Source organism: Myotis lucifugus, unplaced genomic scaffold (assembly GCF_000147115.1).
Source record: "Myotis lucifugus unplaced genomic scaffold, Myoluc2.0 scaffold_3, whole genome shotgun sequence".
Taxonomy (NCBI): Eukaryota; Metazoa; Chordata; class Mammalia; order Chiroptera; family Vespertilionidae; genus Myotis; species Myotis lucifugus.
The window spans coordinates 11,920,964-11,939,440 of NW_005871051.1; the positions used below are offsets into that span (position 1 = coordinate 11,920,964).

Consider the following 18,477-nt stretch of genomic DNA (forward strand, 5'->3'; position numbering starts at 1 on the left):
TAAGAAGCAAAAGACACAAAGAACCTTTGACCCTCCCTTTTACTTGCCTAAACTTTAGGCCCTAAAGGAAGCAAGCTATCACCTTAGTACAGTGATGGCGAACCTAGGACACGCATGTCAGAGGTGACACACGAACTCATTTTTTTGGTTGATTTTTCTTTGTTAAATGGCATTTAAATATATAAAATAAATATCAAAAATATAAATCTTTGTTTTACTATGGTTGCAAATATCAAAAAATTTCTATATGTGACACGACACCAGAGTTAAGTTAGAGTTTTTCAAAATGCTGACACTCCGAGCTCAAAAGGTTTGCCATCATTGCCTTAGTATAATATAAACTAAATGTGGGACACAAGGGGAAACCAAGCGAAGTCTGTTAGTCTTCCCTCCGTGTCCCATGGTCCTGGGTGGTCCAGCAAGAATCTTTCACATGTTTGCCCTTTTTCCTCTGCCTGTGAATTGCCCACTTTCCCTTTTGAAACCCCAGACTCTTACCTCCCTCTCCTTAGTCCAAAATGACATAGAAGCCTCAACTGCCCAGTGAGTCGAGTCCTTGGGTTCCCTATTCTTAGGGAACCCCTGTGTGTACATATATAATCCATTTCTCCTGATTATCTGTCCCGTGTTAATTTGAGTATTAGTCCTGCCAGGAGAATTTAGGATAGAAGGAAAATTATTTTTTCAACCTCCACAGTATATGCATGCAATGTGCCCACTACTTGTGTTTTGTGTTTCATCCCCTAGAGTTTATGTGTACTGCTTTTTTTCAAGTCTTTAAAAAAATTATTTTCCCATCACCATTTATGCAGTGTTTGCTTTTATATCATGAACCCCATCTAAAAAACAATTTTGCACACTTAATGGTATCATTGAAAAGAATGATCAGTAATCTAATATTGAAACCGTGAACTGCTTCAAGCTAGTAATTTGCATGGTGCCTGATGGATGCTGCTGTGTTTTTTCATATATTGAAAATATTTCACCATTCTCTGAATTTACTCTGGTGTCTTAGGGTACTATGGCAAGCAGTTTGGGAACTGTTGGCTTTATAGCAAAAAATATTTATATCAAAGTAAAATAAAGTCAGATGCTTGAGTGGAAGCAGACATACTAAAGCCATTACTCTTGGAAGTCCCTCAAAGTGTCCTCAAATCCTTTTCAAAAAATCTCCACAATTTTATCCACATATCATTTATTCTTTTATGATAAAGTTCACTTTTCTTAAGCCCCTGCCTTAAGATTAAAAATCAAGAGTTTCATTTCTAATCATTTTTTTGTTTACTAGTACTCTATTTTTTAAATAAAATATATATATTGAAGGTGTGCAACGTGATGATTTGATATACCTATACATAGTGGAATGATTACTACAGTCATGAGAATAATGTATCATCTCATTGGAATATATGAATATTACTTTAGACTATTCTTTTCATTAAGTAATTATCACTATAGTCTAACTTAGCTCTTGGACTTTAACCTAAGTGTCCAATAATGACCCATTTCTAACATGTCATGTGGAACATATTCTAACTTCCAACCAGTTAACTCATAAACACACGTCCAGAAGCTAACTTTTTTTAAGCTAAGTTTTGTGTGTTTTTTTAAATTGGAGATTTAGCCATAGATGTGTCCTGCAGCAAGTGAAGAATCTCACTCTATATTATTTTAAAGTTATATTTTTTTAATAACTGTCCAAAAGACAGGCTGACTTTTGGCCCAATCCTTTTGGGTTTGCTTTTGTCCTGAGTTTACCTCCTTTGTTACTTTCACTTGACAGTGTGCTTCTCAGCATAATTTAGTGGCAAGGCTTTGTATAAAGAAGCAATGGGACCATGGATAGGTTGCCATTGAAATTGTCTTTGGGTTTTTTTTTGTTTTTTTGCCTTTAGATAGGTTATTGATCCTGGTCTAAAAATCTACAGACTGTCTGTGGATGTTAAATCCAATTAAGGATCCAAATGCATCAGCTTTATTATTTTTTAATTAATGATCTCTCAAGACAAATGATAATACATTGAGTACAGAATTTATTTAAAAAAATTTTGGTTGACATTTCAGCATATAAGCATGAGAATTGTTCTACTTTAAAAAAAAACTGCTGAAAATAAAAATAGGGCCTAATTACCATAGCACCCCAGGGAGCCACATCTAATATATGTTTTTAAGTGAAATCTAGAAAATAATTTTAAGCTTCAAGTTTTGTAACTACATAATATTCCCTTATTTTAAATTAATGTGTTGTCAGCCAGTAAATTTTATGGTGCAAGAAACCAAGTAATTTTATCTTCTTCCTGAGTAAAATAAAAAACTAAGTCATTCGATTAAGTTTATGGATGCCTTTCTGTTTATCTTTCAGACTTTATTGATCTGATCCAAGGTATCTTGTGACTGCTGGCTGGAATTAAGGTTGGTGGTGTGTTTATAATATTGATTGTGAATAAACTGTGAAATAAAATAGAGGTGTCCAGGGCCTTTGGACAGCTGGGTCAGAATAGCCTTGCAGAGTGTGGTAGGAAGCTGAGCTTAGACCTCGATACATTTCAGACTTGGGGCGTTTACAAATGTGTTTTCCTGAGCTGTGTTTGTTTTTGTAGTACCACAATCGTTTTGATGATTGTTTCACTTATTTTACCTGTTTTACCAGCTGGATTTTGATTAAGAAGACCCAACTCAAATTCATTTATTTAATAACCACGCATATGAAAGAATGACTTCTTGGTGAGGCTAACTCACAATTTAAAGAATAGTCAGCTTTCTGATTTGGCAGCAAAACACTTTGAAGCCCATGATTTGGTAGCCACGTTTCCTGAGGATGATAGTGCTGAAAAGTTGTTTGTCAATGGCAAATTTAATTAATTAGCCGAGGTTTAAGATGCCATTCCTTTTGTTCTATTTTCTGGTTACTTGACTTTATGGGAGATCCCAAACCAGTTTAGTGTAATAGTAGAGTCTTAGAGGGCACTCACAGCAGGGGGCATGGAATTCATTTATCCTTTCCATATTCTTCTCTAGGACATGCATTCAGATTTTAAAATAAAATAAACCCTGATTGAAATGAGGACTTTTGTTGCTCATAAAAGAGCAAAATATCAGTTGTTGTGAATCTTTTTGAATAGGTTTTTGATGAGTAGTTAACATAAAGAAAAGCATTGGCTTTTCCTATGTGCTTACATTAATCAGGAATTTAGCTTTCAACACCTTTAGTTAGCCTTCAAATTGCAATGTCTAGCACATATCAGGCGCAGTGGCCTCAATTGTGCCCTTGCTCTTCTACCCAAATACAAAACATGCGCGCGCGCACACACACACACACACACACACACACACACGCACACACCACTATTTCTCTCTTTGATACACAAACTGTGTTTTGCTATTCTTGAAATCTGTGTGGATTGTAGCAAATATAACATGTTAAAATGATGCCTACTGATAATTAGTAACTTATTAAGAGAAAAAGTGAAATATCCACACAAATGATAGTTAAAAGTCTCTATTTGTGACCAGTAATATAATGTGTTCATATAGTTTGATATTGAATTTAATGAAGACACTTAGCCTGGCTTCCTTTTATAGTTACTCCTCAATGTATTATGTATAAACTTGCACACATTTAAACATGGAATTTCTTGTAAGACTTTTTGAACTTTTTGCTACTCATTTTCTCAGCCAGCTCCTACCCATCTGCTAAGCAGAAGTTACAAGTAGAATGAGATCTTTGGCAAATTGAATAAGAAATATTTTCAATGCACAGGGTTAAGTTTGGTTCATTAATTTTTCATTTCAATTAAAAGCAAATCATATTTTATCTTCTTTTTGGGATTTTTGTTTTATTGTTGGTATGGTCAACATGACAACTTGATATCTCATCTCATCTCATTTTGGCCACATTTAAGAAATAAAAAAAAAACACTAAAAAAGAAGCAGCTCCATTTCTCTTCTAACTTGTTTCCTGTTGTTCACACATCTCTCATAGCATTTGTTCAGACTTCTTTCTGTTATCGTTTTTTTCTGGCTATGTCTTATCTCTCCTAGCAGCTCATAGCATCTGGGGTCTTCACTCTTGTTTCTCTGCCCTGGTAGGGCCTTGAAGTGGACACCCAGGAAATGCTTATTGTGTGAATTATAAAGAATAGAAACAACATGGAACAGTTTTATCACGTATCTGTAAACTAAGTATATTGCTATATATATATGCATATGTAAGTATATGTATGTTATAATAATTATTAGCCACTGTATTCCCTCCCTTGGTGATGGGAAAAGTTGAGCAAAAAGCATAAGCAAATCCCTTAAAATGCATTTGAAGCAGTAATAATCATTAGATCTAATTTGGAGGATTTAAAATATGAAGGCATGAGAAAAGCAATTGCTTGTTAATGTACTTTATTTCTACATTTAGCATAATGTAATAGTTATATACTTATGGATGAACACATATCTAGAATTATAGTTATTGGATTGGCATGTGAAAAAGTGACTTTGAGATTCTGGAAAGATTAGCCTAATTATTTGTTTACCACTTTAAGGAGAGATACAAAGCTGCTAGAATCACATTTCAGACTGGACAGACCAGTTAGTCCCAGGAGAATTTGCTTTCTCTTGTGCCGCTTTCTGAAATCTGAATCATCATAAGTACTTATTTTTTCCTTTTTATAAAAACTAATACTTTCCCACCACAGACATTACAAGAAAGAAATGCACTCATGCCATGATTTGGAACGGGAGAAGTGGGGAGAAGGTGGAGAGGCAAACTCACTATCGCTTCTCAGTCTCCTCATATGACCCAGTGGAATGCCTCAGGATTATGTGTTTTCAGAATCGCTCTTTATTTTGACAGTCTTGACATATTGAGGAAATTGGCTTGTTGATGCCATGCCACAGAGGACAAATAAGAAAACAGCCCACCAGAAATATCTTAAATAACAAGTAATGGATCTGTTTTTTCCATGTGAGAAAAAACTGTTCCAGCTGATTCTTTTTCTCTTAGTTAAATGTTTGCTGTATCAAATGGCTACAAAAGACAACCGCCTGGATATGTTTTCATATAAACCCCATGCTTAAGAAATCAGTCCTGTGGATTTAATTCATTGACCAGCTAATTTTTATTCTTTCCCTGAATTCATCCGAAAGAGTGCCATTCCAAAGAATTGCATGGGGGATCATTTTTTAGACAATTTATATCATTAAATAATTCCATGACTTTCATTTGAGCCTATATCTTATTAGGGAAGTTTAGAGGAAATAAAAACTTAAGTGCATTTTATTCTTATGTAAGAAGTCCATTCATTTAGAAATCCTTTATTTCTTTTATGGCCTACTTATTGCAAAGTAACAACTTTGTAGTATTAAAAGGGGATATGCTTTCTTGTTTCTCAGATTCTATAAATCTACATGAGACTCACTAAGTTTCATCAGTTATTCAACTGAGAATAGAAAATCATCAATTGCTTAGCAGAAAAAGGAATATAATATGTAACTATATATGTGTTAGATAGATACATAGATGTGCATGCTGATGTTGCATAGTTTGCCAATGAACAATACAAGGGCTTTTCTTTGGGGCATACTCGATGGGCTATTCCTGTTAAAGAAGGTAAAATCATTTGCCTTTTCTGAACGAATTTCTTCCAGTTATTTAGGAATATTAAAATTGTTAGTTGAAAAACCATTTGTCATGACAGACCAAAGTGAATTTGGCTTCATTCCATATTATTCAATGTCTTATGACCATCAGCTTGTTATTTTAGAGTCTTTGCTGTGTTTACTTTTCCTTCTACTTTTTAAAATCTAATTAGTGAAGGGCTGAATAAAAACACTTATACACATGCATCCATAGCTATATTTATGTATCTACCCACCCCTGTCTTCCTCTCTCTGTCTGAAATAAAGTTTATAGTTCAAAAATAGAGCAAGTACATTGACTAATTTTTAGAATATAAATAGATATTTAGAACTTAAATACTGTCATCCTCATTTTATGACTAGAGAAAGCTAGTTACCAGACACAATTTTTACAATTGACTCTTTTGTGAAATGTAATAGTTTTTAAAAATATAGAAAAGTATTTTTAGGTATAAAAATAAGTAAAAAATACACATTTACCCAAATGTAATTACTTGCTTATAATATGTGATGGCTACATTTATAAGTATTTACTTTAGAATGACAAATAAGAGTGAACTTGATATCTTTTGCCTAAAGATGATTTACCCATAGAATGGAAATTACTTTTTCAGTCTTGTCCTTAAGTCTTTTGCCATGTGTTTGCCAGAAGTAGCTCTCTGAGTACAAGACTAATGTGCAAGAATGAGCTAGCCCACTAAAAAAAAACCACCAACTATATTGGCCTTTTAAGGGGTCTTAAGTCAGCTATAAGAAATACTAGCCCTATAAAGGAGAATAAATTGAATAACAGGAGTAGAAAACTTACATGTTTCTATGGAGGAACTTAAGGCTTCATTTCTGAAACCATTAGGGAAAGTGAAATTACAAGGATTCCTTCCTCTAATTGTGATTTTTTTCACCAAGGTTTTCCTTATTTAAAACATTTTAAAATAAGTTTGGAAATATGGAAAAATGGGTCAGTGAACAGTTAACTTGATAGACAACTTTATAGATGCAAACACTTTTAAATTTCACTTTGACTCTCCTTTATCTCTTAGGGACTTAAGAGACCTAATACAGACCATCTGGCAATTATGTCACAGGTAGAGGACCTTTGTACTTAGTTTAACCCTTGGGGTTTTCTACCTGTTTAATAAAGATGTAAGTCTTTTACTATTAGTGGTGTGTTTGAAGCATATACAAGCAACCATGTAAGACAAGGAGAAATTAATGACCAAAGAGAAATTATGTATTCAGGGTAGGTTATTATATAGGTGTTTCAGTGGCAAGCAATCACCTTCTGTTTCATACAAGCATGCACAACATAAAAAACTGCATTTAACATATCAATAACTACTTAAGATACCTTATAATATCTTATGGTACTTCAGTAATTGGGCATCAGCTATAAATAGAAATTCCCCAAAGAAGTTATCTAAATTATTTTTATTTGCATCAAACATCACTCTACCTCCCCCATTAAACCTGGAAGTGCTGTGTTCCTTTTACATTGTAGGAACTGAAAAATGCCAATGGGAGACATAAAAAGTGTTTGAAATGTGATTTGACGTGGTCTTGTGTTCAGAAAGTTTTCTCAGGTAAATGGTTTGTCCTTGGATTGAATGTAGTATCTTCACCACTTCTATGTTTGCTCAGAGATATTTTTCCCAGTTCATTATTTATCTCAGAAAAGACCACACACACAAATGTTGTTCCTGATACTTATTTCATTATTTAACACTGCCATAAATGGTATCCCACTCACCTAGTCAAATGATGTATCATTTTGCTGGATTCAGGAGTCATTAGCTAAGGTGGCCCCACATGGAGGTACACCACCTCACAGGGTGGGAGGTCAGTGAGGGGTGGGGCTAAGGAAAATTGTGAAAATTTTTTCAAAAAGAAAGAAAAAATATAAAGTAAAACAGCCCAGATAATAACCCTTTTTTGCTTGGTCTAGACTTTGGGAAACCAGATTGTTTTCTTCAATAACCTAGTTTCATAGGGATTTATAGATGACCAGAGGCCCAGTGCACAAAAATTTGTGCACTTGGGGAGTGGGGGGTCCCTCAGCCCGGCCCCTCTCTCAGTCTGGGACCCCTCGGGGGATGACCACCTACTGGCTTAGGCCGGCTCCCCGGGAGATTGGGCCTAAGCTGGCAATCAGACATCCCTCTGGCAGCCTGGCAGCCCTCGGGGGATGTCCACTTGCCAGCGGGGAGCAGACCCAAGCTGCAGTCAGACATCCTTAGCGCTGCTGAGAAGGCAGGAGAGGCTCCTACCACCACCGCTGTACTGGCAGCCATCAGCCTGGCTTGTGGCTGAGCAGAGCTCCCCCATGTGGGAGCGCACTGACCACCAGAGGGCAGCTCCTGCATTGAGCGTCTGCCCCCTGGTGGTCAGTGTGTGTCATAGTGACCAGTCATTCCCAGTCTTTCTGCTGTTAGGGTCAGTTTGCATATTACCCTTTTACTATATAGAATAGAGGCCTGGTGCACGGGTGGGGGCCGGCTGGTTTGCCCTGAAGGGTGTCCCAGATCAGGGTGGGGGTCCCGCTTGGGTGCCTGGCCAGCCTGGGTGAGGGGCTGATGGCTGTTTGCAGCTGGTCACACCCCCTTCAGGGTGGGTGCCTGGCCAGCCTGGATGAGGGGCTGATGGCTGTTTTCAGGCTGGCCACACCCCCTTCAGGTTGGGGTTCCCCATTGGGGTGCCTGGCCAGTCTGGGTGAGGGGCTGAGGGCTGTTTTCAGGCTGGCCGGCAACTGAAGCTCCCAGCCTCTCCTTTTTTTCTTTTTTCTTTTTTATTCTGGGATTTATTTACCTTCTATAATTGAAACTTTGTTGCCGTCCTGCTCACTCCAGCTCTGAGGCCATGGCCTGCTGAAAGCAGGTATCTGGGGTTTGTTTAGCTTCTATAATTGAAACTTTGTTGCTTTCGGAGCTGTTGCTTTCAGAGCTCAGAGCCGGGCCACGGCAGGCGGGGAACCTTGGCTTCCTCCATCACTGGAGCAAGTAAGCCTCCTGCTCACTTCAGCTGCGTGGCTGCCAGCCCCCATCTTGGTTGGCAGTTAATTTACATATCACCCTGATCAGCCAATGGGAAGCGTAGCAAAGGTATGGTCAATTACCCTTTTTGTCTTTTATTAGATAGGATAGTATTTCTAAATTGTGGGTACTAAATCTGTACTCACATGTTGAAATCTTTGCATATATGAAGCAAGCCTACTGGAGAAGCTGCAGTTTCAATGAAACAGAGCACCTATTAATAAATCAGGTATTGAGCATGCACTTATAGTTCATTTGAGTGCTAGTTTCTGTGGCTCTTTAGAAGTATTAAAAATGGTTTCTTTGCTTTGCTGTAGTTTGCCATCAAGTTGAGGAAAGGGAAAACTAATGCATGTAAGTAGTAACTAATATATCATCAAATACTAAGTACAGACATATTTTCTAGAAAGATCCATAGAGGTTATAACCTACTGTTATTTACAAAGACCACCTATAAAAAGGGGGGAATTTCAGCTGGGTTTAGATGTGAATAGAATTTAAATAAACACAGTAGAATGTGGAAAAAAAAGAAATGGCTTTCTTGCAAGGGGTCCATGGAAGCCAAGGCACCAAGAAGGGACTGAGGACTGGGAAGTTAGGAAACCTGAAACAGGGTGCAGGACAGGTTTGGACCTCGATTCTCCCCCTTCCCTCTCTCGTTCTGTCTAAGTCTTCCATATTTTTCTTTCCACAAATATTTGTTGAACTACTTTTACGTGCTTATTTTTTTAAACTATGAGCAAAAATCCAATCCAATCCAATCCATCATGAGATTTGTTGTGCTCTTTTTGTGCACGAAGAACAGTTACATTAAGAAATATTCATGTGGGTGTCTGTTCTAAGAGCTTCTATCAAATTATGTTTTTGTGTTATGTTTTGTGAAAAGAAAACGCACACACCTGTATCTTGACACATGGAACTGAATGTTCCAACTAGCATTCATGCTATCTGAATTTATTTTTATCTTGGTATTAATATTACCAAGCTTGTTTATAATGAAAGGTAAATGGAATAGTAACATTAAGTATTATATATCTTTATTCAACTTCACATGGGAATTTTGGAATTTCACCATTTAAATTATTTGTTGTATTATCTCAAAGGGCTCAACTGCAGGGGAAAAGGGGTTACTTGGAATTGGAATTGTTGGGGAAATATAATTAAAAACAAAAACTTCTCCCAACCCAGAAATCCTCTCCACACAGGTATTAGAGAAAGAAAACCATTATGTTACTGAATAAGCTTTAACTAGAATGTGATGCTTATTACAGGCAATCCACTAAGAGATTGCAAAGACCAAAAGCAATGTCACCCTTTCATATAGCCAAGCAGATACAATCCATTACATGCATGCTTTCAAGATAAACAACAACTAGTCCTCAAGTCAGAGGACCACCTTTACCTAGCAATTGGCATGCCCATCTGCGTAAGCTAATTAACTTTCTCCAGAGGACAAACTTCTCATATCTTTATGACAGGAAGTTGTTTTACAGTCTGGAGGAAGGAACCCAGGAAGTTTGACTCTTCCTCTCACACAGGAATGGGGAGATAGAGAGCTATCCTCTTGTATGTTTGCATTAAAAAAAAAAGACTCCTGGACCCTTGAGTAAACATTCTGGAGAGTGTGAGAGTGGCCCAGGCTTAAATTAACCAGCATAAAGATTTACACACATTTGAAAAGGACTGTGAAAGAAATTCTGAAGGAAAGGGGAGAGGGGCAAAGTCTCTAACCTTATTTTCAACAAGGAAAAGTAAGCCTCTTATTTTTAATTTCAATTTATTTGCCCTTACAATGAATAAAAACATTGTTTCGTAAGAAAAGTAGTCAATGGATGGTTCAGTTCTTCTATTATACTGCTGTATATTCTAAAACAAACAAAATAGCCTTTAAAATGGAAAGATTTAGTGAAATGATCCCTCCTTCCACACACTCAGCCATCAGGTTGCTGGGTAAATTAGCAGGGACCTAGTGTTCGGAATGGGCTATATAAAAACAATGCATAAACTACTTTTTAAAGTGGTGTCAGATTGGGCATTTACAGCTTTCTGGTGCATTTAAGTAAACTCCTCAACTGAAAGACCTAGGTGCTCATTTAGATGCTAATGTTTGGCCAGCTGCTTTTTTTTTCTTCTTCAAAGCAAGACAAGCTGGAGGTCACATGACCCTAATTACTGCAATTATGAGCTTTCTGGGAGTAATCACTAAGGTTGCACCCAGAGTGAGCATCTGTTGATGATAAATAGATCTAGAGATTACTAAGGCTAGGCTTCCCTATTAGGCAGCTGATGCTTCATTTCTTTTTTTCTAAAATATGTTTTTATTGATTTCAGAGAGGAAGGAGGAAGGGAAAGGGGGAGAGAGAGAGAAGAGAGAAGAGAGAGGAGAGAGAGAGAGAGAGAGAGAGAGAGAGAGAGAGAGAGAGAGAGAGAAACATTAATGATGAGAATCATTGATTGGCTGCCTCCTGCATGCCCCCTACTGGGGATCAAACTCACAGCTCAGGCATGTGCCTTTGACTGGAATTGAATACTGCACCGTTTAGTCTACAGGCCGATACTCTATCCACTGAGCCAAACCAGCTAGGGCAATTCATTTCTTAAAATGTATCTAAAGAAGTTGAGAACAGGCCTCCCCATGATGGTACTGGGAGCTCACAAGAAACTTAACCTCTGCTTTAAAGAATTTAAATTAGGGGCTTTGACCATAATAAGAGTTATCACCAGAAATAACTTTTTATGACCTATCTAGAGGGCAGGGCAAGCTTCTAATTACTGAACATCTGCTTTTCTTATCCTGCAAATGACCTTCCTCCTCTCTGAAGCTCCAAGGTGCCTTACCTTAGCCTTAACACAGAATATCATAAAGACCTCATTTTCTCTTTCTGTCTCTCAATCGCTCCTGTTTGTGGGGTCTCCGACTCTCTTAGGTATGTGGGGTTCCGGTACATACACTTGTAATTAAACTTGGTTATTTTCTCTTGCTAATCTGTCTTATGTTGATTTAATTATTTAGACCAGCCGGCAAAACCTGTAAGAGTAGAGGAAAGTTTCTTCTCCCCCACATATACATATACAGAGCTCAAACCCATAAGTTCTAATAAAAGAATTTTTTTCTAGTTTTTTTCTTAAAATTTCTCTTTAAATTTAGTAGCAACAGTTTAAAATTCACATTTGTGTGTGTGTGTGTGTGTGTGTGTGTGTGTGTGTGTATAAAATTAGAATTCTGAAGAAGGATATGGAGAAAACTCTACTAGTGACTAATAGTGAAGCAGCATTATTCACCTACAGGAATTTTAGTTCTTTTTGCAAAGAGAAAAGAATGTCACAAGGGCTCAATATTTCCAGCAGAAGTGTTATTTTGTATTATTTTGTTTTGTTTTATTAATTTGGAGGTGAAGGCCTAACTTCTAATTACAAGGGAAAATTCTTCAGACAACCTAAGGCCGAGTCATCCTTTAACAAGGAAAATTATTTCCCCTTTCATAAGGCCATTTATTTCTCAAGAGCTTATAGTTTCCTAGGATAGATTTTAGCAGTATTGTTTGCCTTGCTACCTATTATACTTTACAGACTAAACAGGACTCACACTTTTAAATGTCATGTGTATTATTGGATTTCTTTTTAACCTGACCCTTATCACGCAGTAACCTTTGAGCAAAACTCTATTCATGCTAAATTGCATGTTGGGCTGTGTGACGGTACCTTGTTAATACGGTGTGACTGAATTAATATTGATTAATGGCAGTGAGATTAAAGATAGTGCATTGCATCTTCTTTTGAAAATCTCCCACTATGGTAACTTGTCTCCCAAGTTAGGTTTAGAGCTTCTTATAATTTCCTGTTCCAGTACGGAGGCAGTCTAAGTTTATTTCCAGTCTGTGTAAAATGACACCTAGTAAATGATTTATTAATTAAACAAATGCTTTTGTGAGCACTACAGTGTGCCAACAGGTGTGTTAGAAGGAAGCGTAACAGGCATAGTCTTGCTTTCTCTTATTCAGATGGTAACTCAAACAGCCTTTGAAGTAAGTACATGCGTGAACTTGACACCACATTTATTTGACAAACCTAAATATAAGGTGGAGTTTGCCAAATGATTTGTCCTCAACTAGTAACAATTTACAAACGCATCCATTGATGGCTTTTAAAAGCTGTTTTGTGGCAGCACCTGACAAGTCTCCCCACTCCCTCCACCCCTTTTTCATGACTAGGAAAGGACACGACTTATTCTTCAGGAATAAAGGGTGTCTGATTGGATCATAACTTTTTCCTCCACCTTCATCTGTCTGTCTTAATGCTTCACCTTGGTTCTTATAAACATTTTAATGTTCTTTGGTTTTTGTTTTTTAAAAAACTGTTTCTGCTGTAATGATTGACATCTGTCCTTTCAGTGGTTCTCAACCTTCCTAATGCCTCGACCCTTTAATACAGTTCCTCATGTTGTGGTGACCCCCAACCATAAAATTATTTTCGTTGCTACTTCATAACTGTAATTTTGCTACTGTTATGAATCGTAATGTAAATATCTGATATGCAGGATGTATTTTCAGGGGTCGCGACCCACAGGTTGAGAACCGCTGATTACTTCTCAAAGAAAGGGCAGTAAAGAGGCTCTGTCATATTGGAACTCTGTCAGTAGGACTCTGTCTTTCAAAGAACATTAGGCCCACATTCAGGACCTACCTGACCTGACAAGCCAGGAAATCAGGAGTTTGAGATCAAGAATTTAAGCTTCACTCACTCCGTTCTATAACACATTTTAAAGAAGCTTCACTTGCTAAACTCAATAGTTATTGTTTTCATGAGTACCAGCGCCCCCATGATATTATTCTTTTCAATACATAATAGATTAAATATTTGATGATGTAGTTCGGTTCAGCTTTATAAGACTTCATATAAGTAAAATCGTAAATCACACACAAAAATATTTCGACAGATCATTATGTTTAGAGTTTGGGTTCAGAAAATGTTGTCTTTATAAATATAATTCAAATGAGGGTATTTTTTTCCACTCACTTTTAGAGAAGTAACAAAACCCTGTGGTAAGCTACACCTCACACTAGAGGAACCAGACAGCTCTTTTCAGCATCTTTCTACCAGTGTTTTGGTTGAAATGATGGTGCTCCATTTATTTCACCAATTGGATCTCATCTGGAAGATGAGGGGTGACATCAAGAAAAGAGAATAACATAGACTCCAAGAGCTAATCAGAGAGAAAGGCATGGCCATGTACTTCTGAAACAAGGCGTCAGTTGGAAGCATCATAAACTTGAGAGCAAAAACGATGGCATTTGCTTCAAAACAGCATTTTGAACTCTAAAGACAGAGGAAGGAAAGTGGGCTGGAAGAAGAGAGCAGGATAAATGAGGCTTAATCATTTCATTGAAGTTGATTGATGAATCTTCAGTCTCAGATTGAGAAAAATATTGTCCCATCTTATATGATGTTTCAAGAACTGTTTGTGACAAATACTTTTCAAAGTAACTTGGAAGTGCTACGAATATCATGAATATTTTATAATTTTAGTCCCTGATCAAGGGTTCAAATCAATATATAAAATAAGTTTCAAACTTATTCATATGTGTAAGAGGCTTACAGTTATAGGTCTTTCCCAATGAGAGGGGCATGGCCTGAGACCTCAATCCAGGAAATTGTTATTAACAGAATTACTAATTAGGCTCCTTTTAAAAGCTCTATATGAACGTTTGTTTTGTCTCTTTACCTTTGATCAAATCTTAAATCTTCCTCATTTAGGGAAAGTTTTAGTGGATGCTACCACCCCTTCAGAAATGAAAGTTTCAGTCAAACATATTATAATTTATGGGCAGGAAATATAGACCAATAAACTAAAGAGACATCAACTCAGTACAACCCACTATTATGAGTGATGAAATAAGAGCAGTCATGACTAATGAATTTGCAGTTGTCTTTTCTTGTTTTTCTAGGGTTGCCTGAATCTGTATGTATGTATATATTTATTTATTTTTAATATGTTTTTATTGATTTCAGAGAGGAAGGGAGAGGGAAAGAGAGATAGAAACATCAATGATGAGAGAATATTATTGATCGGCTACCTCCTGCACGCCCTCTCCTGGGGATCAAGCCCGCAACCCAAGCATGTGCCCTTAACTGGAATCAAACCTGGGACCTTCCAGTCTGCAGTCCAATGCTCTATCCACTGAGGCAAACCAGCTAGGGCTGAATCTGTCTTTAGATATGACATATTGCATGCTTAGGCAAAGCCTGGTAAGGCACAAATAAAATAATATTTGTATTCACCTTCAATTAGTATCAGCAAATAGTATCAGCTTCCTATTGTGCATCCTCTCTCCTTATTCCCGCCTCCCCCCCCCCTTTTTTTTTCTGTTGGGATGCCTGCTCAGACAGCAGTTTCTCAGGGAAGCCTTCCTTCCATTGGGCTTCTCAGCTCGGCACTCCCATAGCAACAGAACTCTGGTCTACCATGGCATTCCACTTTATTCGCATTCCTAAATCAACATTCGTTTTTCTTCTTAATTAGATGCTACGTGACTTGAAGGCAGGGACCATATATATATGCCTTCTCATTACGGTCTTTTTGGAACCCTGCCTGATATCATTTTTTTGATTACTCTCCCGGTCATTCCTGTTGCTATTGTTGGCTAGCTGTTTTGGTGATTCCCAGTGCCTGGTGTGCCCCTCTTGATTGCTATCCTGAGCATCTCCTTTCTAACCACTCTGTCTGGGCTGCCATCTGCCTGTTCCTTCTGCATGTGAGAGGCTGAACCTCCACGCTGGGTCTCCCTGCCCGCCTCTCCTGACCAGCGGTCTCTTATTCTTCCCCACTGGAGGCCCCTAATATACTCAGCAGCCCACAGAACTGCAGTGCATTCTCCCTTAATGAACATTTATTGGTCAATAAAAAGAAATCTCTTCAAACTGCATGAGAAGAATCAGCAGACCTGTTTAGCTCTATTTGGCTTTTTATTATTCTGTTTTCTTTGGCCAGATGGTCTGAATCAAGCATGGAAGTGCCCTAGATTTCCAGATTTGTCTTCTACAGATTCACTGTTAAGCACTTAGTGCTGTTTGTATTTTAAGCCTAACTTTTGTAAAACTCTATTTTGAAAAGCTATGACTAACTATGGATACACATAAAAAGAAAGTTAATGGAAATGAAAAGTCCCCTTCAAATCTGTATTTTAAGGCTTCTCTTAGTCAGAAAAACAAAAGCTGCATTGCCTGCTTCACCGATGACCAGGCAAGTGTTATTCTCCCATTTGCTAGATATTCAAATTTTAGTTGGGTATATTAAAAAAAAATACAGTGAAACCGTTTAATGTATCAAAGGCCTACATAATGCGATGTGGGTAAAGGTTGTTTCACAGCTTATTTTAGTATCCTAGAAAGGTTGGCATGGAAACCTGGAAGGCATTTTAGGTGCTTGAGACATAAAGATTTTCATTTTGAAAGTCTGATTTATCTTATTTATTTCTATTTAGAATCCATTTTAATGCTTATTTCTGTCTAATTTTAGGAATATGATCTTTTTCATAAGCAAGAAGCAGCTCTACAGTCAAATTTTTAAAAATAAATATATATTTTACGAGAAAATGATAAGGAGGTAGGCAGGGTCAGGAGGGTAACTTTCAAGAGTTAAGCAATTTAATTCTTTGGTATAAATATAGACTGGAATCACGTAGAAATGGGTTCAAATGCTGGTTCCAGCACTTACTGGCTATAATGATTGCTATGTTGGTAGCCCCAAAAGGGAGATTAAACTTGATATATTAGTAATCAAAGGAAATATTGTGAAATGGTGGTTATAAAATGTCTCAAGACCTTCATTAATTTATGTGTGCATAAGCTTTTGTGGATTAAAACAAGGGTGTGAAAAAGTTCCATGTCCATCTCCACCATCCTCTCACCCCCACCCTCCCAGTTTATTACCTGTTGTGTTGTTCTGTTTCTGACTGGAACTCTCCTTACCCAATGATAATTAGTGACCATCAATGTCCCTTGGGGTCCAGAGACCTGGGTTCAGTTATTGCCTCTTCTACTCAGCAGCTGTGTGACCTTGAATAAGGAATTTCAACTCTGGGGACCTGGGTTTTCTTACAGGTAAATTAAGTAGAGATAAGCCATATGGTTTCTAATGAATATATATTTTGGTTTTTAAATGCTTTGATTATATCAGCCCTAGGTGTCACCATGGGGTCTATTCTTTTTTTAAAAAAATATATATTTTTATTGATTTCAGAGAGGAAGGGAGAAGGAGAGAGAGAGATAGAAACATCAATGATGAGAGAGAATCATTGATGGGCTGCCTCCTGCAAGTCCCAACTGGGCATGTGGCCTATCTGGGAATTGAACGGTGACCTTCTGGTTCATAGGTCGATGTTCAACCACTAAGCCATGTCGGTTGGGCACGATGGGGTCCATTCTTTATAGCCCTGAATCTGCCATTTTTGCATATATGCCCAGAGGCTCTCAAGCTTTTTTTTTCTTTCTTTCTTTATTGATTAAGTTATTACATATGTGTCCTTATCCCCCCATGCCCCTCCCCTTTTTATGAATGACTTTGGGAAGTAAATTAGCTAATTTTTTAAAAACTTAGAATCTCAGGATATTTGGCAAGTTTGATGACACTGGTTTTCCAAAAAACCCTAGCAAATAAAGGACAATTATTTCTAAATATATTTTTAAAAATACAGGCATCAATTTTCCATATCTTTATTTAAAATGGCATTTCTCAGGCATGAGACAGCTAAAAAAACAATGGTGTATTTGATACTAAAATAACCAAAAGATATGAGTAAGTCATGATGGGAGAACAATACAAAGAGCAGCTTTAACAGTATAAAATCTGCAGTGTGTGGGCGGCGATTAATTCATGGAAGTGTAATCTCGCTAGGCAGTGTCTTGCTGAGCTGAGGAGGGTTCTGCCAAAGCAAGGCCTTTCCTGAATGGACTGACCCTGGGAGTGACTTGGGTTAGGGACGAAGACCAGCATGCCTCTGGAAAGGGGATCATGGCATAATCATATACAACTCCTCAAAAGCTTCAGCCCTTTCAACTAAAGTTTCACAGGGATACAGAAGAATCTCAAGGTTAATTTTGGAAATTCCACCAAATACTATATTATCTTTAAAAAACAACAACAAATATTCATGTGAAATTCTATACACTTCAAGAATTCTGTACCTTTATTTAAACTTTTAGTTTCTATAACAATTTATAACATTTTTCCTCCTGAAGAAAGTCTGGGAAAAAAATCTTCACTATATTAACTGATTAGTTCCATTTCCTGCAGTATTTCTTTTCTTGTGGTTGCTGGTTTCCAGCCAATTCTATTTTTGCATTTATTTTCTCCATTACATTTATTTTCTGAGTAGAAGAATTTTTGTGTTTTTAATTTTGTCAAAATGGAACTTTTCTCATGTCATGTCATGATTTTGATGTTTTTAAAGCTTAAAAGCAATGCAAAGGAGATATGTTTACACAATTAAACGTGTCATGGACTTTTAAAAAAGATCTGATAACGCTAAAGTATTTTCAATCATCAGTGGATTGGGAATGCCCAATCACTTTTTTAAGACCTGTGCTTTTGAGTGTAGCAATTGACTTGATGCAGCCGTGTTTTAGAAGAGGAAACTAGGAGTCTTGGAAGTGACATCATGAGAATGCAGAAAACTAAGAGATTAAATAATAATATACAGCAGCCCATTTCACTGTCTTAGTGCAGTGGAGGGAAATTCTGAACGTGGAGGGAAATGCAATTCAAAAACTTGCAAATGAGTATCCACATATGAGTGCCTAAGAGAGATACAGGAGTGAATGT

General features: G+C 37.2%; 1 protein-coding gene across 6 annotated transcripts in view; it reads left to right on the top strand.

Moving 5' to 3' along the window:
• The window catches only part of MAP2 (microtubule associated protein 2), a 234,166-nt gene that overhangs the window by 63,497 nt on the left and 152,192 nt on the right, over nucleotides 1-18,477 (top strand). For all 6 annotated transcript variants that reach the window (XM_023760810.1, XM_023760821.1, XM_023760830.1 and 3 more), the window contains exon 2: nucleotides 2,363-2,412. The gene's annotated coding sequence lies outside the window, so the exon portion shown is untranslated. The remainder of the gene's footprint in view (nucleotides 1-2,362; nucleotides 2,413-18,477) is intronic.